Source organism: Melanerpes formicivorus, unplaced genomic scaffold (genome assembly GCF_026170545.1).
Source record: "Melanerpes formicivorus ecotype bairdi unplaced genomic scaffold, bMelFor1.0.p_v2 SCAF_41, whole genome shotgun sequence".
Lineage (NCBI taxonomy): Eukaryota > Metazoa > Chordata > Aves > Piciformes > Picidae > Melanerpes > Melanerpes formicivorus.
Window position 1 is genome coordinate 5,823,416 of NW_027142393.1, and position 20,595 is coordinate 5,844,010.

General features: G+C 57.0%; 2 long non-coding RNA genes across 2 annotated transcripts; both read left to right on the top strand.

The window, feature by feature from the left end:
• Positions 1-157: 157 nt before the first annotated feature.
• On the top strand, positions 158-5,602 carry LOC137451318 (uncharacterized). The gene is made up of 6 exons (XR_010989782.1): positions 158-275; positions 369-447; positions 1,453-1,957; positions 2,502-2,675; positions 2,920-3,079; positions 4,539-5,602. It is a non-coding gene; the product is annotated as an uncharacterized lncRNA (long non-coding RNA).
• A 5,572-nt stretch (positions 5,603-11,174) lies between these two features.
• On the top strand, positions 11,175-18,277 carry LOC137451319 (uncharacterized). The gene is made up of 8 exons (XR_010989783.1): positions 11,175-11,293; positions 11,387-11,465; positions 13,207-13,368; positions 13,462-13,540; positions 14,546-15,050; positions 15,595-15,768; positions 16,013-16,172; positions 17,632-18,277. It is a non-coding gene; the product is annotated as an uncharacterized lncRNA (long non-coding RNA).
• Positions 18,278-20,595: the final 2,318 nt, after the last annotated feature.

The window sequence follows — 20,595 nt, forward strand, 5'->3', positions numbered from 1 at the left end:
GTGGGCATCTAAGTTGGGGAATCTGGGGGGGTCCTGAAGGAGTTGGGGGGTTCTCCTCAAGCTATGAGCAGACACACAGACAGTTGTTAACGGACTTTCTTTGATCATTCCACGACTGGTGTGCTGGGACTGGCAGGACCTTCCTGAGCTGTCCACGTACAGTTTCTGTCGACACTCTTCAGCTCGTACATCCGGTTTGCTGACAGAGGGTGTGGGGTTTGTGGGGCCCGGCAGCGAGACTTTTCCAAAGAGGAGCTCTTCAGGGCAGCTCCAAGGTTAGGTTTGGAGTCTCCTGGAGTCACACACAGAACGAGTCTCACGATTCCAGTGGTCTAATTTCATAGCTGCATTTTCTTCTCTCTGCCTAGGTGACAGGACGACCTCACTAATGAAGAGAGATAGCCTGAGCTCTGCAGGAACCTTGAACCCAAGCAGCCAGTGCCTTCTGTGAGTACAAGCTGTCCTTGCTCAACGTGGAACTAGTTGAGAGCTGAAGCCAGACCATACCTTAATTCCCTCAGCTTCCTCTTCTGCAGATTAAACAGTCCCAGTTCCTTCAGCCACTCCTCGTAAGGCTTGTTATCCAGACCCCTCACCAGCTTTGTGGCCCTTCTCTGGACTCACTCTCTCACAAGGGGTGTCCTGGGGAACACCACTCGTGCCCGGCCGTCCACCGGCTGGGTTTAACTCTGTTCCCCACCGCTCTTGGGGCCCAGCCATCCATCCTGTTCTGCTGTCCAGCAGTCCCTTTGAAAAACAATCCATCTGCAAAAAGAAGTAGCAGAGAAGGAAAGCTGAAGCTGCAAAGATTGCAGTCCCCTCAGTTCTGGTTGTAGCCAGGTGGGGGTTGGTCCCTTCTCCCAGGCAAGCAGCACCAGAGCAAGAGGACACAGTCTCAAGCTGTGCCAGGGGAGGTTTAGGCTGGATGTTAGGAAGAAGGTCTTCATAGAATAGAATAGAGCAGTTTGAAAGAGAGATTGGCCTTTGGAACGTGCTGCTCAGGGAGGTGGTGCCCAGGGAGTCACCATCACTGGAAGTGTTTAGAAAGAGACTGGATGAGGCACTCAGTGCCATGGTTTAGTTGATTAGATGGTGTTGGAATGGAATGGAATAGAATAGAATAGAATAGACCAGACCGAGTAGGAAGAGACCTTCAAGATCATCGTGTCCAACCTATCATCCAACACCACCTAATTAACTAAACCATGCAACCAAGCACCCTATCCAGTCTCCTCCTGAACACCTCCAAAGATGGTGACTCCAGCACCTCCCTGGGCAGCCCATTCCAATGGGCCATCACTCTCTCTGTGCAGAACCTCTTCCTAACCTCTAGCCTAAACCTCCCCTGGTGCAGCCTGAGACTGTGTCCTCTTGTTGGGCCCGGTGATGATCAAAGTTCTTTTCCAAGCTGCTTACTCCTGTTTGGTTTTATTCTCCTGCATGAATTGTCAGTTCAAAGCACTCGAGAGAAATGGTGTGATGGCTGTGCTGCAAAGCATCAGACTGGGGACCGAAAGACAACCTCCTGTGGATCGATGTACCGGGATATTCCAGGAACCTCTGTGCTGCCACAGACCTGGACTTAAACTCGTTCCAGATGCCGCGGTGTGTTCCGCATGACAATCGCACTCGGCACGTGAAGAGTGGCCAAGAGACTTCCCTTGTTTCCTTTGTGGAAGGCTTTTGTGTGTCCCCCGGCCCCGGGGGCCGTGTTCCTCTCGGGCAGGCTGCGGACGAGGCTGCCCTCGGCAGCAGGCGTGCCGCAAGCGGAGCGGCGAAGCTGTGTTCCTGGCAGTTCTCTCTCCGCCTGGATCAGCACGAAGGTGCCGGCCGACAAGGACTTGCACTGACACAGGGTCAGAGAGCTGAGAGCACCAAAGGGTTTAATTGGTGAGAGCAACAGACTTGGTTGCTGCCACCCGCTGCTAAGTGGCCCCCTAATGGGGTTTGGAGGCAGGTAAAGGTTTCTTTTGGCGTGTGAAGGGGTTTTGTGGGCATCTAGTAGGGGTGTGGAGCCCCCTGAAAGGGTCTGGGATAGTGTCAGGGGGTTCTGGGCTGGTCCACCAGCGGGTCTGGGGACATTGGAAGCATCTGGGGGTACCTAAAGTGGAGCTGGGTGTTTCAGATGGGGGGTTTGGGTGCAACCAAAGGGGTTTTGTGGGCATCTAAGTTGGAGAATCTGTGGGGGTCCTGAAGGAGTTGGGGGGTTCTCAGTGAGGTTTTGGAGTCTCTATGGAGTCCCTGTTGTATCTTGGGTCTGCCGTGGGATTGGTAGTGACTGGGTGCTCCGGTTTTGGTGGCTCCAGGGCAGCAGGTACCCACAGGGCTGTGCCTTGCTTTATGTTCCCCAGCTGTGGGCCAAGCAGGAGCCCCAGGGGAAGGGAATTTCAGCATGTGGCGGGTGATAGTGGAGGCGACTTCCTGACAAAATGGCTTTGGGGGTTTGGTTAGGTCTTGTTTTTATGGTTGACTCACTCTTGCTTTCTTTCCTTTTTTTTCAGGGAGCTTAACTGCTTTGCCTGAGGACCAGTTGCAGATTTGTATTCGGCCTCAGCCACAAGCCCTGACACGGAGCGGGGTGCTTTGGTGTCAGAATGTGGAGCTGTTGGAAACCCAATTGCTCACTGAAAAAAAGAAAAGGAATAATTTGTCATAAAAAAATCCCCACAGTTCCTGTAAGCTTTCGAGTTCCTACTTAATAATATAAAGCAGTTTGTGGTTTGGTTGGTTTGGTTTTTTTCTTGTTGTGCTGCAAAGATTTTGATAGGAATTTCTAGGTATTAACTACAGCCAGAGCAAGCCTCTACTTGCCCTGGGAACGCAGTGAAAACCTTTTGGGAATTGGTTCTGCTCTGTTACTCCTCAAGCTATGAGCAGACGCACAGACAGTCGTTAACAGAGTTTCTTTGTGCATTCCAGGTCCGGTGTGTTCAGACCGGCAGGATCTTCCTGGGCCATCCGATTACGGTTTCCGTTGACACTTTTCAGCCCTTACATCCGGTTTGCCGACCGAGGACGTTGGTTTGTGGGCCCTGGCAGCGACAGTTTTCCAAAGAGGAGCTCTAAGGCCAGCTGCAAGGTTAGGTTTGGATTCTCCTGGGGTGCCTGTGCTTGAAAGCCCCCCAGAGGCCGTGCAGAGTGGTGCTCGCAGTAGCTCTGTGCAAGTCTGCCGTGGGCTCAGGAGGCCAGTATCTAGAGAGAGGGAAGGACAGAGACACTTCTAAGACAGTTTTAAAGAAATAATTATGAGAAGAGGCAAATTAATTCTGGGGACTCATGTGATATATCTGTTTAAGAGAAAAAAAAATGAAGGAGGTTTCTGACCATAACCAGGCTGACAAAGCACAGTAATGTGGTTTCCTATGGGATTCAACTCCTCCTGCATTGCACAGGACACTTCAACAGCTGTCCTGACGAGCTATAAGTAATGAACTTAATCCACCCTGTGCGAGCAATGGGGCAAAAGATTACAAAATCCATGTATGCAGTTGAGATGTGTTACGTTGGGACGCCCAGGATACAGCTCATCAAGCTCTCCTAGTGTTTAGACGCAAGATGGAAGAAGGAAGGGGGAAGACAGAGCAGAAGGTCTATTTAAATATGAAACTCCTAGGCTGAAAGAAAAGAAAAACATTTTAAAGAGCACTCAGTGAGACTCTGTCACCAGCATAGCTAATCACAGAATCACTGAGTGTTAGGGGTTGGAAGGGACCCCAAAATAGCATCCGGTCCAACCCCTGTGCCAGTGCAGGATCACCTGGGGCAGGTTTTGAATGTCTCCAGAGACTCCACTAACTCTCTGGGCAGCCTGCTCCAGGGCTCTGGCACACACAGTGAAAAGGTTTTCCCTTCTGTTCCTGCGGAACTTCCTCCTTTTATTCGTCGGACGCAGCGGAGCCGCTGGGTCGTGTTGCTGCGGCAAGGTGACCACCCTGTAGTTCAGGGCCTGGGTCTGTGCCTTCATGGCAGCCTGTTCCCTTGGCACCCTGTCAGCTTAACAGCCTTGTACTCGGGGCCTGTGTGACGAGTTGTGGAGCCCTCCATCCCCCTTCTGTCCCCAGCAGCAGCCCAAGGTCCCTGTAAGCAGGGCTGGGGAGGCTGCTTTAGGCAGCTGACAGGAACCAACCTTGCCTGGCCCTTAGGGGGCTGAGGTCAGTCCCTGGGCTCCTGAAGAGGTGGTGTTGCGCTGCTGCCAGGAGGGCCGGCCCGTAGGTGGGGCACGGGCCAGAGCCTGTGGCTCTCTGTGGGGCTTTTTGGGGGTGCTGCTGAGGCCTCACTCTGTCCTGTTGGCATCCTTTGTCAGGGTAGCCAGATCCTAGGCCCGATGTCTATCGTTAGCTCAATCGCAGAATTTCCTCGTCTGCTGTTCCTGTCCGTAAATTTTTGCCAGTGCTTCTGTAATAAAAAGGTTTTTATTTCTCCTGTAACTTGCAAGCTGGTGACCTCCTTAGGAGCACCACTGTGTTGTTCACAAAGTTCTTTGCTGTTGCAAAGCTGGGAGAAGTGTGAGGTTCAGCTGATGAAGTTTCTCTCTTTAGGAGTGTCTGCTCAGCCGTCCTCTTCCTGGATCTCGGAGCTTTGTCTCTCCCTGTTTGCGGTGCCCCGACAAGGACTTGTGCCGACACATCCTCGGGAAGCTGAAACCACCAAAGGGTTTAATGGGTTTGAGACAAAATTCACCCAACTCCTTCTGCGGTGGTGTACGGGAAAGAGTCGGTAGGGGAAGCCGCAGGACAGCCTGCAGCAAAGCTCAGGACTTGTTCCCTCGCCTCTGCCTTCTGCACGTCTCCTCGTCGGCCGCCTGTAAGCGAGACGCTTCACCAGCTGGCTTGTTTGAATTCAGCAAAGTTATGGCATGGAAGTTACCTGGTAGGAGTCGTTGCTAAACAGATGCAGTTGAAGCTTTGTATCTTCCGTTCTCTCTACTAGTTATTCTAATCTTGCCCTGTTGGTTTAGCCCATCAGTTTTCATGTTCTCTTCATGTATTAGTAGCAGAAGAAAGGGCCCCTTGATTCCAGTATTTCTTGCTGTAGTTCAGAGGTAGAGTTGGCTTTCCCTCTGACCTTTTACACTTTTACTTTGTGTTAAGTGGAACCCAAAACTGAATAGGATACTTTGTGTAAAGCTTGAGCAGCCCTTAACTTTCGAATTATTATACTGCATGCACTACTGCTTTGCAACATTCACAGGACTGTGGTGGTGTCAGATAGTTCACTTGCATTTAGCTCCTCAGGGGCCAGGCCTTCCTTTGGGCTGATAGTCTTGGCCAAAGCTGCAATGTTCAGTCCTTGCTGTGAAAGGCAGGAGGTGCTGGCTGGGCAGTTTGCTTTATTTTGTGCCTTTTTGGGGGTGAATCAAAGGGAGTGGGGGGATTGTGGGTGGGCTGGTTCTGCCACGTGGGGCAGGGGGCTGCTGCAGCAGAGGAGCAGGTGAGCGAGGGCTGGGGGCCCCCCCCTAAAGTGCTGAAAATTCTCCGAGGGGACCACACTATCTGTAAAAGTGTAAGTACTGGGGTGAGGCGAGGCGGAGGCAAACCTCTGGTTTGCAGCTGGAGAGGGAGGGCTTGGAGTGACTGGTGCGTAAGAAAGCTTTGGAAACGACCCCTGTCTGCCCTCTCTGCTTCTAAAAGGCTTTTAGCATTGGAAAATAAAAGCCACGTGGGGGCCCGGCTGCTGCCCACGCCCAGGGAGGTGCTCAGTGCTGCCACCCGGTGTGTAACGGCCGGCAGTGCAGCCGTGCCGCGGCGTGTGCCGCCCCGTGGGAGCTCAATGCTGCCACCCGGTGTGTAACGGCCGGCAGTGCAGCCGTGCCGCGGCGTGTGCCGCCCCGTGGGAGCTCAATGCTGCCACCCGGTGTGTAACGGCCGGCAGTGCTGGCGGAACGAACGTTTTTCTGACAGCTCTTGGAGGAACATTTCTGTACAGGTGTTCCCCAGGGCTCCTCAGCTGCTCAGAACTCAACGTGTTGTCTTGGAGGGGAATAAAAACCATGGAAAGCTGAGCGTGAGGTGACAACGCAGGCGCCGCCCCCGCCAGCGTGGCGCCGCCCCCGCCAGCGTGGCGCCGCCCCCGCCAGCGTGGCGCCGCCCCCGCCAGCGTGGCGCCGCCCCCGCCAGCGTGGCGCCGCCCCCGCCAGCGTGGCGCCGCCCCCGCCAGCGTGGCGCCGCCCCCGCCAGCGTGGCGCCGCCCCCGCCAGCGTGGCGCCGCCCCCGCCAGCGTGGCGCCGCCCCCGCCAGCGTGGCGCCGCCCCCGCCAGCGTGGCGCCGCCCCCGCCAGCGTGGCGCCGCCCCCGCCAGCGTGGCGCCGCCCCCGCCAGCGTGGCGCCGCCCCCGCCAGCGTGGCGCCGCCCCCGCCAGCGTGGCGCCGCCCCCGCCAGCGTGGCGCCGCCCCCGCCAGCGTGGCGCCGCCCCCGCCAGCGTGGCGCCGCCCCCGCCAGCGTGGCGCCGCCCCCGCCAGCGTGGCGCCGCCCCCGCCAGCGTGGCGCCGCCCCCGCCAGCGTGGCGCCGCCCCCGCCAGCGTGGCGCCGCCCCCGCCAGCGTGGCGCCGCCCCCGCCAGCGTGGCGCCGCCCCCGCCAGCGTGGCGCCGCCCCCGCCAGCGTGGCGCCGCCCCCGCCAGCGTGGCGCCGCCCCCGCCAGCGTGGCGCCGCCCCCGCCAGCGTGGCGCCGCCCCCGCCAGCGTGGCGCCGCCCCCGCCAGCGTGGCGCCGCCCCCGCCAGCGTGGCGCCGCCCCCCTCCCGCGTGGCGCCGCCCCCCTCCCGCGTGGCGCCGCCCCCCTCCCGCGTGGCGCCGCCCCCCTCCCGCGTGGCGCCGCCCCCCTCCCGCGTGGCACCGCCCCCCCCAGCGTGTCACCGCCCCCCCCAAGCCTGAACCCCACCCCCCAGCATGGCACCGCCCTCAACAACATGGCGCCAGATGCTTTAAAATGGCTCAGTGCAGGGTCGTGGCTGGTAGAGGTTGGAGCTCTTCTGCTGTGTCCCAGGTCAGTGCCAGTCTCTGCTGCTTTGTGGGGTTTCTCTATAGCAGCCGCTGGAGCTGCGCGGGGCTTGGGGGGGTGGCCACCGGCGGGGCAGCGCGGGGCTTTTGGGGGGGGGGGCGTGTCCGGGCTTGGCCGGTGGGGCTCTGCGGGGATGGCGGCTGCTGCCTCAACCGTGCCCAGAGGCCCCGTGGGAGCTCAATGCTGCCACCCGGTGTGTAATGGCCGGCAGTGCAGCCGTGCCGCGGCGTGTGCCGCCCCGGGGGAGCTCAGTGCTCACCCCTGTGTGTAATGGCCGGCAGTGCAGCCGTGCCGCGGCGTGTGCCGCCCCGGCGGAGCTCAGTGCTCAACCCTGTGTGTAATGGCTGGCAGTGCAGCCGTGCCGCGGCGTGTGCCGCCCCGTGGGAGCTCAATGCTGCCACCCGGTGTGTAATGGCCGGCAGTGCAGCCGTGCCGCGGCGTGTGCCGCCCCGGGGGAGCTCAATGCTGCCACCCGGTGTGTAATGGCCGGCAGTGCAGCCGTGCCGCGGCGTGTGCCGCCCCGTGGGAGCTCAATGCTGCCACCCGGTGTGTAATGGCCGGCAGTGCTGCCGTGCCGCGGCGTGTGCCGCCCCGGGGGAGCTAATTTCTGCAGCCTAACTGCGCTGAATGCTCGAAAATTCTTAGGGGAAGAGCGGAGAGCTTGAGTCGAGCGTCGCTATGGGTCCAGCGCCTGCGCCCTAGCCCGGCTCTGCTCGCGCCAGGGGGGCAGCGTCCCTGTGGTCGCTATGGATACGGCGCCTGCGCCCTAGCCCGGCTCTGCTCGCGCCAGGGGGGCAGCGTCCCGGTGGTCGCTATGGATACGGCGCCCGCGCCGCAGCGGGTCCGGTCCCGCGCACGCGCCCTCCTCGCGGGCTGCGCCCCGCTTTTCTGGCCGGGGGGGCGGGCGCCGCGCTGAGCAGCTTTGGAGCCGGAGCGGTGGCGGAGAGCCCTGATTCGGCGCCTGACGCCGTTCTGGCCCCAGGGTGCCTGCGAACCGCCGTCCTTTGGCGGGGCAAGGCGTCCTGGCGCATTCGGGGAGCTCGCAGTGCGTTTTCCGGTGTCGCTGCCGGCCCGGGACTCCCAGGTGTGTTCCTTCCGGCGTCTGAAGGTGGTCTGGGGCCATCGGCAGGGCTTTTGGGGGTGACGGAGGAGGTCTGGGGACACCTAAAAGGGTCTGGGGATATGTAAAGTTCTGGTGGGGCCATCTGAAAGGATCAAGGGTCGTGGAGAGGCAGCTGGGCACCTCCGACGGACCCTTTGGGAGGTCTCTGCAGGCTCCCGTGGGAGCTGGGGGTGTCTCGGGGTGGGTTTGGGTTTGGGTTTGTGCTGCAAACAGCGTTGATAGTGACTTAGAGAAAGACACACAAGAGACTCAGTAAGTCTCTTGTATCGTGCTTCTATTCTGGCGCCTGACACAGGTAGGATCATTTCAAAAGAGCTGTGTGTCTTCAGAGAGGTTTGGGCAAACTTTTATACAAAAAGTTATCTGTCTATAATGACAGAGGTCCAGATGCTGCCTATCTATACAAAGCTTATCTATCTAAAAGAGCAGAAGTACACATATCATGCAGGTGTCCTTTATCTTATACAAAAGAGCATCTTGTCCAAGACTAACAGAAGTGAATCACTGACAAATCCTGTTATTCCTTCTCTATCCACACGCTGTCTGCCAGCCCCTCTCCCCCTCCCTGCGTCCCAGCATTTCAGCTAACAAGCGGAAAATTCTTATCAACTCTGTGGTTCTGTTAATGAGACTTTTCTGTTCGTCAATTCCCCCCTTTCTCACAGCCAACAGTATATTCCTATACTATATTTTCTTAAGGCAAACTTTGGACCCAGGCTTTCTGAGCTATCTTTCCCATGCTGACAATTGTGGAAGGTACTCTCAGATGTAGTCACCCAGTCTGATGCCCCCCAAGTCCAATTCATTGAGGCTTCCCCAAATAAAGGGGTCCTCATTTGGCCTCGAGGAAGTTCAGTGCATATCCAACAGTTAGAGAGATTAGTTTGCAAAGCCAATTCTTGCCTAACGTGTAAGTACATATTGCCTTCCCATCCCTCAATTTCTTTGCTGTGCTGCAAAGATTTTGAGGGCAATTTCTAGGTATTAACTACAGCCAGGGCAATCCTTCAAGTGCCCTAGGAACGCAGTGAAAACCTTTTGGGAATTGTTCCTGCTCTGGTACTCCTCAAGCTATGAGGAGCTCTTCAGGGCAGCTCCAAGGTTAGGTTTGGATTCTCCTGGAGTCTCACACAGAACGAGTCTCACGATTCCAGTGGTCTAATTTCATAGCTGCATTTTCTTCTCTCTGCCTAGGTGACAGGACGACCTCACTAATGAAGAGAGATAGCCTGAGCTCTGCAGGAACCTTGAACCCAAGCAGCCAGTGCCTTCTGTGAGTACAAGCTGTCCTTGCTCAACGTGGAACTAGTTGAGAGCTGAAGCCAGACCACGCCTTAATTCCCTTAGCTTCCTCTTCTGCAGATTAAACAGTCCCAGTTCCTTCAGCCACTCCTCCTAAGGCTTGTTATCCAGACCCCTCACCAGCTTTGTGGCCCTTCTCTGGACTCACTCTCTCACAAGGGGTGTCCTGGGGAACACCACTCGTGCCCGGCCGTCCACCGGCTGGGTTTAACTCTGTTCCCCACCGCTCTTGGGGCCCAGCCATCCATCCTGTTCTGCTGTCCAGCAGTCCCTTTGAAAAACAATCCATCTGCAAAAAGAAGTAGCAGAGAAGGAAAGCTGAAGCTGCAAAGATTGCAGTCCCCTCAGTTCTGGTTGTAGCCAGGTGGGGGTTGGTCTCTTCTCCCAGGCAAGCAGCACCAGAGCAAGAGGACACAGTCTCAAGCTGTGCCAGGGGAGGTTTAGGCTGAATGTTAGGAAGAGGTTTACAGCTTGGCCAAAGACTCTTCTGATCCCTGTCTTCTGGTCGTGACCAGCAGCGTGCACGGGTGGCCAAGAAGGCCACTGGCAACCTGGCCAATATCGGGAACAGTGTGGCCAGCAGGAGCAGGGAGGTCATTCTGCCCCTGCACTTGGCACTGGTTAGGGCACACCTTGAGTCCCGTGTCCAGTTCTGGGCCCCTCCGTTTAAGCAAGACGTTGAGTTGCTGGAAGGAGTCCGGAGAAGGGCAACAAAGCTGGGGAGGGGTTTGGAGCACAGGCCTGTGAGGAGCGGCTGAGGGAGCTGGGGTTGCTTAGCCTGGAGAAGAGGAGGCTCAGGGGAGACCTTCTTGCTCTCTGCAACTCCCTGAAGGGAGGTTGTAGCCAGGTGGGGGTTGGTCTCTTCTTCCAGGCAAGCAGCAGCAGAACAAGAGGACACAGTCTCAAGCTGTGGCAGGGGAGGTTTAGGCTAGAGGTTAGGAAGAGGTTCTGCACAGAGAGAGTGATTGCCCATTGGAGTGGGCTGCCCAGGGAGGTGGTGGAGTCACCATCTTTGGAGGTGTTCAGGAGGAGACTGGATAGGGTGCTTGGTTGCATGGTTTAGTTGATTAGGTGGTGTTGGATGATAGGTTGGACACGATGATCTTGAAGGTCTCTTCCAACCTGGTCCGGTCCATTCCATTCCAACACCATCTAATCAACTAAACCACGGCACTGAGTGCCTCATCCAGTCTCTTTCTAAACACTTCCAGTGATGGTGACTCCACCACCTCCCTGGGCAGCACATTCCAAAGGCCAATCTCTCTTTCAACCTGCTCTATTCTATTCTATGAAGACCTTCTTCCTAACATCCAGGTTTAATTGGTGAGAGCCACAGACTTGGTTGCTGCCACCCGCTGCTAAGGGGTCTGAGTGGCCCCCAAATGGGGTTTGGAGGCAGGTAAAGGTTTCTTTTGGCGTGTGAAGGGGTTTTGTGGGCATCTAGAAGGGGTGTGGAGCCCCCTGAAAGGGTCTGGGATAGTGTCAGGGGGTTCTGGGCTGGTCTACCAGCGGGTCTGGGGACATTAGAAGCGTCTGGGGGTACCTAAAACGGAGCTGAGCGTATCAGATGGGGGGTTTGGGTGCCTCCAAAGGGGTTTTGTGGGCATCTAAGTTGGGGAATCTGGGGGGGTCCTGAAGGAGTTGGGGGGTTCTCCTCAAGCTATGAGCAGACACACAGACAGCTGTTAACGGACTTTCTTTGATCATTCCAGGACTGGTGTGCTGGGACTGGCAGGACCTTCCTGAGCTGTCCACGTACAGTTTCTGTCGACACTCTTCAGCTCGTACATCCGGTTTGCTGACAGAGGGTGTGGGGTTTGTGGGGCCCGGCAGCGAGACTTTTCCAAAGAGGAGCTCTTCAGGGCAGCTCCAAGGTTAGGTTTGGATTCTCCTGGAGTCGCACACAGAACGAGTCTCACGATTCCAGTGGTCTAATTTCATAGCTGCATTTTCTTCTCTCTGCCTAGGTGACAGGACGACCTCACTAATGAAGAGAGATAGCCTGAGCTCTGCAGGAACCTTGAACCCAAGCAGCCAGTGCCTTCTGTGAGTACAAGCTGTCCTTGCTCAACGTGGAACTAGTTGAGAGCTGAAGCCAGACCATACCTTAATTCCCTCAGCTTCCTCTTCTGCAGATTAAACAGTCCCAGTTCCTTCAGCCACTCCTCGTAAGGCTTGTTATCCAGACCCCTCACCAGCTTTGTGGCCCTTCTCTGGACTCACTCTCTCACAAGGGGTGTCCTGGGGAACACCACTCGTGCCCGGCCGTCCACCGGCTGGGTTTAACTCTGTTCCCCACCGCTCTTGGGGCCCAGCCATCCATCCTGTTCTGCTGTCCAGCAGTCCCTTTGAAAAACAATCCATCTGAAAAAAGAAGTAGCAGAGAAGGAAAGCTGAAGCTGCAAAGATTGCAGTCCCCTCAGTTCTGGTTGTAGCCAGGTGGGGGTTGGTCTCTTCTCCCAGGCAAGCAGCACCAGAGCAAGAGGACACAGTCTCAAGCTGTGCCAGGGGAGGTTTAGGCTGAATGTTAGGAAGAGGTTTACAGCTTGGCCAAAGACTCTTCTGATCCCTGTCTTCTGGTCGTGACCAGCAGCGTGCATGGGTGGCCAAGAAGGCCACTGGCAACCTGGCCAATATCGGGAACAGTGTGGCCAGCAGGAGCAGGGAGGTCATTCTGCCCCTGCACTTGGCACTGGTTAGGGCACACCTTGAGTCCCGTGTCCAGTTCTGGGCCCCTCCGTTTAAGCAAGACGTTGAGTTGCTGGAAGGAGTCCGGAGAAGGGCAACAAAGCTGGGGAGGGGTTTGGAGCACAGGCCTGTGAGGAGCGGCTGAGGGAGCTGGGGTTGCTTAGCCTGGAGAAGAGGAGGCTCAGGGGAGACCTTCTTGCTCTCTGCAACTCCCTGAAGGGAGGTTGTAGCCAGGTGGGGGTTGGTCTCTTCTTCCAGGCAAGCAGCAGCAGAACAAGAGGACACAGTCTCAAGCTGTGGCAGGGGAGGTTTAGGCTAGAGGTTAGGAAGAGGTTCTGCACAGAGAGAGTGATTGCCCATTGGAGTGGGCTGCCCAGGGAGGTGGTGGAGTCACCATCTTTGGAGGTGTTCAGGAGGAGACTGGATAGGGTGCTTGGTTGCATGGTTTAGTTGATTAGGTGGTGTTGGATGATAGGTTGGACACGATGATCTTGAAGGTCTCTTCCAACCTGGTCCGGTCCATTCCATTCCAACACCATCTAATCAACTAAACCACGGCACTGAGTGCCTCATCCAGTCTCTTTCTAAACACTTCCAGTGATGGTGACTCCACCACCTCCCTGGGCAGCACATTCCAAAGGCCAATCTCTCTTTCACCCTGCTCTATTCTATTCTATGAAGACCTTCTTCCTAACATCCAGGTTTAATTGGTGAGAGCCACAGACTTGGTTGCTGCCACCCGCTGCTAAGGGGTCTGAGTGGCCCCCAAATGGGGTTTGGAGGCAGGTAAAGGTTTCTTTTGGTGTGTGAAGGGGTTTTGTGGGCATCTAGAAGGGGTGTGGAGCCCCCTGAAAGGGTCTGGGATAGTGTCAGGGGGTTCTGGGCTGGTCTACCAGCGGGTCTGGGGACATTAGAAGCGTCTGGGGGTACCTAAAACGGAGCTGAGCGTATCAGATGGGGGGTTTGGGTGCCTCCAAAGGGGTTTTGTGGGCATCTAAGTTGGGGAATCTGGGGGGGTCCTGAAGGAGTTGGGGGGTTCTCCTCAAGCTATGAGCAGACACACAGACAGCTGTTAACGGACTTTCTTTGATCATTCCAGGTCTGGTGTGCTGGGACTGGCAGGACCTTCCTGAGCTGTCCACGTACAGTTTCTGTCGACACTCTTCAGCTCGTACATCCGGTTTGCTGACAGAGGGTGTGGGGTTTGTGGGGCCCGGCAGCGAGACTTTTCCAAAGAGGAGCTCTTCAGGGCAGCTCCAAGGTTAGGTTTGGATTCTCCTGGAGTCGCACACAGAACGAGTCTCACGATTCCAGTGGTCTAATTTCATAGCTGCATTTTCTTCTCTCTGCCTAGGTGACAGGACGACCTCACTAATGAAGAGAGATAGCCTGAGCTCTGCAGGAACCTTGAACCCAAGCAGCCAGTGCCTTCTGTGAGTACAAGCTGTCCTTGCTCAACGTGGAACTAGTTGAGAGCTGAAGCCAGACCATACCTTAATTCCCTCAGCTTCCTCTTCTGCAGATTAAACAGTCCCAGTTCCTTCAGCCACTCCTCGTAAGGCTTGTTATCCAGACCCCTCACCAGCTTTGTGGCCCTTCTCTGGACTCACTCTCTCACAAGGGGTGTCCTGGGGAACACCACTCGTGCCCGGCCGTCCACCGGCTGGGTTTAACTCTGTTCCCCACCGCTCTTGGGGCCCAGCCATCCATCCTGTTCTGCTGTCCAGCAGTCCCTTTGAAAAACAATCCATCTGCAAAAAGAAGTAGCAGAGAAGGAAAGCTGAAGCTGCAAAGATTGCAGTCCCCTCAGTTCTGGTTGTAGCCAGGTGGGGGTTGGTCCCTTCTCCCAGGCAAGCAGCACCAGAGCAAGAGGACACAGTCTCAAGCTGTGCCAGGGGAGGTTTAGGCTGGATGTTAGGAAGAAGGTCTTCATAGAATAGAATAGAGCAGTTTGAAAGAGAGATTGGCCTTTGGAACGTGCTGCTCAGGGAGGTGGTGCCCAGGGAGTCACCATCACTGGAAGTGTTTAGAAAGAGACTGGATGAGGCACTCAGTGCCATGGTTTAGTTGATTAGATGGTGTTGGAATGGAATGGAATAGAATAGAATAGAATAGACCAGACCGAGTAGGAAGAGACCTTCAAGATCATCGTGTCCAACCTATCATCCAACACCACCTAATTAACTAAACCATGCAACCAAGCACCCTATCCAGTCTCCTCCTGAACACCTCCAAAGATGGTGACTCCAGCACCTCCCTGGGCAGCCCATTCCAATGGGCCATCACTCTCTCTGTGCAGAACCTCTTCCTAACCTCTAGCCTAAACCTCCCCTGGTGCAGCCTGAGACTGTGTCCTCTTGTTGGGCCCGGTGATGATCAAAGTTCTTTTCCAAGCTGCTTACTCCTGTTTGGTTTTATTCTCCTGCATGAATTGTCAGTTCAAAGCACTCGAGAGAAATGGTGTGATGGCTGTGCTGCAAAGCATCAGACTGGGGACCGAAAGACAACCTCCTGTGGATCGATGTACCGGGATATTCCAGGAACCTCTGTGCTGCCATAGACCTGGACTTAAACTCGTTCCAGATGCCGCGGTGTGTTCCACATGACAATCGCACTCGGCACGTGAAGAGTGGCCAAGAGACTTCCCTTGTTTCCTTTGTGGAAGGCTTTTGTGTGTCCCCCGGCCCCGGGGGCCGTGTTCCTCTCGGGCAGGCTGCGGACGAGGCTGCCCTCGGCAGCAGGCGTGCCGCAAGCGGAGCGGCGAAGCTGTGTTCCTGGCAGTTCTCTCTCCGCCTGGATCAGCACGAAGGTGCCGGCCGACAAGGACTTGCACTGACACAGGGTCAGAGAGCTGAGAGCACCAAAGGGTTTAATTGGTGAGAGCAACAGACTTGGTTGCTGCCACCCGCTGCTAAGTGGCCCCCTAATGGGGTTTGGAGGCAGGTAAAGGTTTCTTTTGGCGTGTGAAGGGGTTTTGTGGGCATCTAGTAGGGGTGTGGAGCCCCCTGAAAGGGTCTGGGATAGTGTCAGGGGGTTCTGGGCTGGTCCACCAGCGGGTCTGGGGACATTGGAAGCATCTGGGGGTACCTAAAGTGGAGCTGGGTGTTTCAGATGGGGGGTTTGGGTGCAACCAAAGGGGTTTTGTGGGCATCTAAGTTGGAGAATCTGTGGGGGTCCTGAAGGAGTTGGGGGGTTCTCAGTGAGGTTTTGGAGTCTCTATGGAGTCCCTGTTGTATCTTGGGTCTGCCGTGGGATTGGTAGTGACTGGGTGCTCCGGTTTTGGTGGCTCCAGGGCAGCAGGTACCCACAGGGCTGTGCCTTGCTTTATGTTCCCCAGCTGTGGGCCAAGCAGGAGCCCCAGGGGAAGGGAATTTCAGCATGTGGCGGGTGATAGTGGAGGCGACTTCCTGACAAAATGGCTTTGGGGGTTTGGTTAGGTCTTGTTTTTATGGTTGACTCACTCTTGCTTTCTTTCCTTTTTTTTCAGGGAGCTTAACTGCTTTGCCTGAGGACCAGTTGCAGATTTGTATTCGGCCTCAGCCACAAGCCCTGACACGGAGCGGGGTGCTTTGGTGTCAGAATGTGGAGCTGTTGGAAACCCAATTGCTCACTGAAAAAAAGAAAAGGAATAATTTGTCATAAAAAAATCCCCACAGTTCCTGTAAGCTTTCGAGTTCCTACTTAATAATATAAAGCAGTTTGTGGTTTGGTTGGTTTGGTTTTTTTCTTGTTGTGCTGCAAAGATTTTGATAGGAATTTCTAGGTATTAACTACAGCCAGAGCAAGCCTCTACTTGCCCTGGGAACGCAGTGAAAACCTTTTGGGAATTGGTTCTGCTCTGTTACTCCTCAAGCTATGAGCAGACGCACAGACAGTCGTTAACAGAGTTTCTTTGTGCATTCCAGGTCCGGTGTGTTCAGACCGGCAGGATCTTCCTGGGCCATCCGATTACGGTTTCCGTTGACACTTTTCAGCCCTTACATCCGGTTTGCCGACCGAGGACGTTGGTTTGTGGGCCCTGGCAGCGACAGTTTTCCAAAGAGGAGCTCTAAGGCCAGCTGCAAGGTTAGGTTTGGATTCTCCTGGGGTGCCTGTGCTTGAAAGCCCCCCAGAGGCCGTGCAGAGTGGTGCTCGCAGTAGCTCTGTGCAAGTCTGCCGTGGGCTCAGGAGGCCAGTATCTAGAGAGAGGGAAGGACAGAGACACTTCTAAGACAGTTTTAAAGAAATAATTATGAGAAGAGGCAAATTAATTCTGGGGACTCATGTGATATATCTGTTTAAGAGAAAAAAAAATGAAGGAGGTTTCTGACCATAACCAGGCTGACAAAGCACAGTAATGTGGTTTCCTATGGGATTCAACTCCTCCTGCATTGCACAGGACACTTCAACAGCTGTCCTGACGAGCTATAAGTAATGAACTTAATCCACCCTGTGCGAGCAATGGGGCAAAAGATTACAAAATCCATGTATGCAGTTGAGATGTGTTACGTTGGGACGCCCAGGATACAGCTCATCAAGCTCTCCTAGTGTTTAGACGCAAGATGGAAGAAGGAAGGGGGAAGACAGAGCAGAAGGTCTATTTAAATATGAAACTCCTAGGCTGAAAGAAAAGAAAAACATTTTAAAGAGCACTCAGTGAGACTCTGTCACCAGCATAGCTAATCACAGAATCACTGAGTGTTAGGGGTTGGAAGGGACCCCAAAATAGCATCCGGTCCAACCCCTGTGCCAGTGCAGGATCACCTGGGGCAGGTTTTGAATGTCTCCAGAGACTCCACTAACTCTCTGGGCAGCCTGCTCCAGGGCTCTGGCACACACAGTGAAAAGGTTTTCCCTTCTGTTCCTGCGGAACTTCCTCCTTTTATTCGTCGGACGCAGCGGAGCCGCTGGGTCGTGTTGCTGCGGCAAGGTGACCACCCTGTAGTTCAGGGCCTGGGTCTGTGCCTTCATGGCAGCCTGTTCCCTTGGCACCCTGTCAGCTTAACAGCCTTGTACTCGGGGCCTGTGTGACGAGTTGTGGAGCCCTCCATCCCCCTTCTGTCCCCAGCAGCAGCCCAAGGTCCCTGTAAGCAGGGCTGGGGAGGCTGCTTTAGGCAGCTGACAGGAACCAACCTTGCCTGGCCCTTAGGGGGCTGAGGTCAGTCCCTGGGCTCCTGAAGAGGTGGTGTTGCGCTGCTGCCAGGAGGGCCGGCCCGTAGGTGGGGCACGGGCCAGAGCCTGTGGCTCTCTGTGGGGCTTTTTGGGGGTGCTGCTGAGGCCTCACTCTGTCCTGTTGGCATCCTTTGTCAGGGTAGCCAGATCCTAGGCCCGATGTCTATCGTTAGCTCAATCGCAGAATTTCCTCGTCTGCTGTTCCTGTCCGTAAATTTTTGCCAGTGCTTCTGTAATAAAAAGGTTTTTATTTCTCCTGTAACTTGCAAGCTGGTGACCTCCTTAGGAGCACCACTGTGTTGTTCACAAAGTTCTTTGCTGTTGCAAAGCTGGGAGAAGTGTGAGGTTCAGCTGATGAAGTTTCTCTCTTTAGGAGTGTCTGCTCAGCCGTCCTCTTCCTGGATCTCGGAGCTTTGTCTCTCCCTGTTTGCGGTGCCCCGACAAGGACTTGTGCCGACACATCCTCGGGAAGCTGAAACCACCAAAGGGTTTAATGGGTTTGAGACAAAATTCACCCAACTCCTTCTGCGGTGGTGTACGGGAAAGAGTCGGTAGGGGAAGCCGCAGGACAGCCTGCAGCAAAGCTCAGGACTTGTTCCCTCGCCTCTGCCTTCTGCACGTCTCCTCGTCGGCCGCCTGTAAGCGAGACGCTTCACCAGCTGGCTTGTTTGAATTCAGCAAAGTTATGGCATGGAAGTTACCTGGTAGGAGTCGTTGCTAAACAGATGCAGTTGAAGCTTTGTATCTTCCGTTCTCTCTACTAGTTATTCTAATCTTGCCCTGTTGGTTTAGCCCATCAGTTTTCATGTTCTCTTCATGTATTAGTAGCAGAAGAAAGGGCCCCTTGATTCCAGTATTTCTTGCTGTAGTTCAGAGGTAGAGTTGGCTTTCCCTCTGACCTTTTACACTTTTACTTTGTGTTAAGTGGAACCCAAAACTGAATAGGATACTTTGTGTAAAGCTTGAGCAGCCCTTAACTTTCGAATTATTATACTGCATGCACTACTGCTTTGCAACATTCACAGGACTGTGGTGGTGTCAGATAGTTCACTTGCATTTAGCTCCTCAGGGGCCAGGCCTTCCTTTGGGCTGATAGTCTTGGCCAAAGCTGCAATGTTCAGTCCTTGCTGTGAAAGGCAGGAGGTGCTGGCTGGGCAGTTTGCTTTATTTTGTGCCTTTTTGGGGGTGAATCAAAGGGAGTGGGGGGATTGTGGGTGGGCTGGTTCTGCCACGTGGGGCAGGGGGCTGCTGCAGCAGAGGAGCAGGTGAGCGAGGGCTGGGGGCCCCCCCCCTAAAGTGCTGAAAATTCTCCGAGGGGACCACACTATCTGTAAAAGTGTAAGTACTGGGGTGAGGCGAGGCGGAGGCAAACCTCTGGTTTGCAGCTGGAGAGGGAGGGCTTGGAGTGACTGGTGCGTAAGAAAGCTTTGGAAACGACCCCTGTCTGCCCTCTCTGCTTCTAAAAGGCTTTTAGCATTGGAAAATAAAAGCCACGTGGGGGCCCGGCTGCTGCCCACGCCCAGGGAGGTGCTCAGTGCTGCCACCCGGTGTGTAACGGCCGGCAGTGCAGCCGTGCCGCGGCGTGTGCCGCCCCGTGGGAGCTCAATGCTGCCACCCGGTGTGTAACGGCCGGCAGTGCAGCCGTGCCGCGGCGTGTGCCGCCCCGTGGGAGCTCAATGCTGCCACCCGGTGTGTAACGGCCGGCAGTGCTGGCGGAACGAACGTTTTTCTGACAGCTCTTGGAGGAACATTTCTGTACAGGTGTTCCCCAGGGCTCCTCAGCTGCTCAGAACTCAACGTGTTGTCTTGGAGGGGAATAAAAACCATGGAAAGCTGAGCGTGAGGTGACAACGCAGGCGCCGCCCCCGCCAGCGTGGCGCCGCCCCCGCCAGCGTGGCGCCGCCCCCGCCAGCGTGGCGCCGCCCCCGCCAGCGTGGCGCCGCCCCCGCCAGCGTGGCGCCGCCCCCGCCAGCGTGGCGCCGCCCCCGCCAGCGTGGCGCCGCCCCCGCCAGCGTGGCGCCGCCCCCGCCAGCGTGGCGCCGCCCCCCGCCAGCGTGGCGCCGCCCCCGCCAGCGTGGCGCCGCCCCCGCCAGCGTGGCGCCGCCCCCGCCAGCGTGGCGCCGCCCCCGCCAGCGTGGCGCCGCCCCCGCCAGCGTGGCGCCGCCCCCGCCAGCGTGGCGCCGCCCCCGCCAGCGTGGCGCCGCCCCCGCCAGCGTGGCGCCGCCCCCGCCAGCGTGGCGCCGCCCCCGCCAGCGTGGCGCCGCCCCCCGCCAGCGTGGCGCCGCCCCCCTCCCGCGTGGCGCCGCCCCCCTCCCGCGTGGCGCCGCCCCCCTCCCGCGTGGCACCGCCCCCCCCAGCGTGTCACCGCCCCCCCCAAGCCTGAACCCCACCCCCCAGCATGGCACCGCCCTCAACAACATGGCGCCAGATGCTTTAAAATGGCTCAGTGCAGGGTCGTGGCTGGTAGAGGTTGGAGCTCTTCTGCTGTGTCCCAGGTCAGTGCCAGTCTCTGCTGCTTTGTGGGGTTTCTCTATAGCAGCCGCTGGAGCTGCGCGGGGCTTGGGGGGGTGGCCACCGGCGGGGCAGCGCGGGGCTTTTGGGGGGGGGGGCGTGTCCGGGCTTGGCCGGTGGGGCTCTGCGGGGATGGCGGCTGCTGCCTCAACCGTGCCCAGAGGCCCCGTGGGAGCTCAATGCTGCCACCCGGTGTGTAATGGCCGGCAGTGCAGCCGTGCCGCGGCGTGTGCCGCCCCGGGGGAGCTCAGTGCTCACCCCTGTGTGTAATGGCCGGCAGTGCAGCCGTGCCGCGGCGTGTGCCGCCCCGGCGGAGCTCAGTGCTCAACCCTGTGTGTAATGGCTGGCAGTGCAGCCGTGCCGCGGCGTGTGCCGCCCCGTGGGAGCTCAATGCTGCCACCCGGTGTGTAATGGCCGGCAGTGCAGCCGTGCCGCGGCGTGTGCCGCCCCGGGGGAGCTCAATGCTGCCACCCGGTGTGTAATGGCCGGCAGTGCAGCCGTGCCGCGGCGTGTGCCGCCCCGTGGGAGCTCAATGCTGCCACCCTGTGTGTAATGGCCGGCAGTGCTGCCGTGCCGCGGCGTGTGCCGCCCCGGGGGAGCTAATTTCTGCAGCCTAACTGCGCTGAATGCTCGAAAATTCTTAGGGGAAGAGCGGAGAGCTTGAGTCGAGCGTCGCTATGGGTCCAGCGCCTGCGCCCTAGCCCGGCTCTGCTCGCGCCAGGGGGGCAGCGTCCCTGTGGTCGCTATGGATACGGCGCCTGCGCCCTAGCCCGGCTCTGCTCGCGCCAGGGGGGCAGCGTCCCGGTGGTCGCTATGGATACGGCGC